Consider the following 388-nt stretch of genomic DNA (forward strand, 5'->3'; position numbering starts at 1 on the left):
GGGGGGGGGGGGGGTTTGGATTTGGGGCACCGACATTCCCACAAGGCGACGCAGGGAGCGGGGGCGTTTCGGAGCCACCGCCGAGGTCGGACGCGAACCGTGAAGTGAGCAAATACAGAAAGCAGATTAAGGAAGTTTTTTAGAGGTTTGGGGCTTTTTTTTTTTTTTTTTTTTTTTTTTTTTATTTATTTTTACAATGTCTAAGCTACTCACATAGAATGTTTTACAATGGTGATCAAATTTGATGCCCAGAAAAAGCTGTGGGAATTGAGGCCCATGAAATCTTGTTTCAACTGCTTTTATATTTGCTGTCGGAGATGGATATCATTCTCAAAAGGCAAAGGGCGTTCCTTTGGCTCCTAGTGTATTGCTGATCCCTCCCTTGCGC

The sequence above is a fragment of the Calidris pugnax genome, unplaced genomic scaffold (genome assembly GCF_001431845.1).
Source record: "Calidris pugnax isolate Ruff unplaced genomic scaffold, ASM143184v1 scaffold344, whole genome shotgun sequence".
NCBI classification, from domain to species: Eukaryota; Metazoa; Chordata; class Aves; order Charadriiformes; family Scolopacidae; genus Calidris; species Calidris pugnax.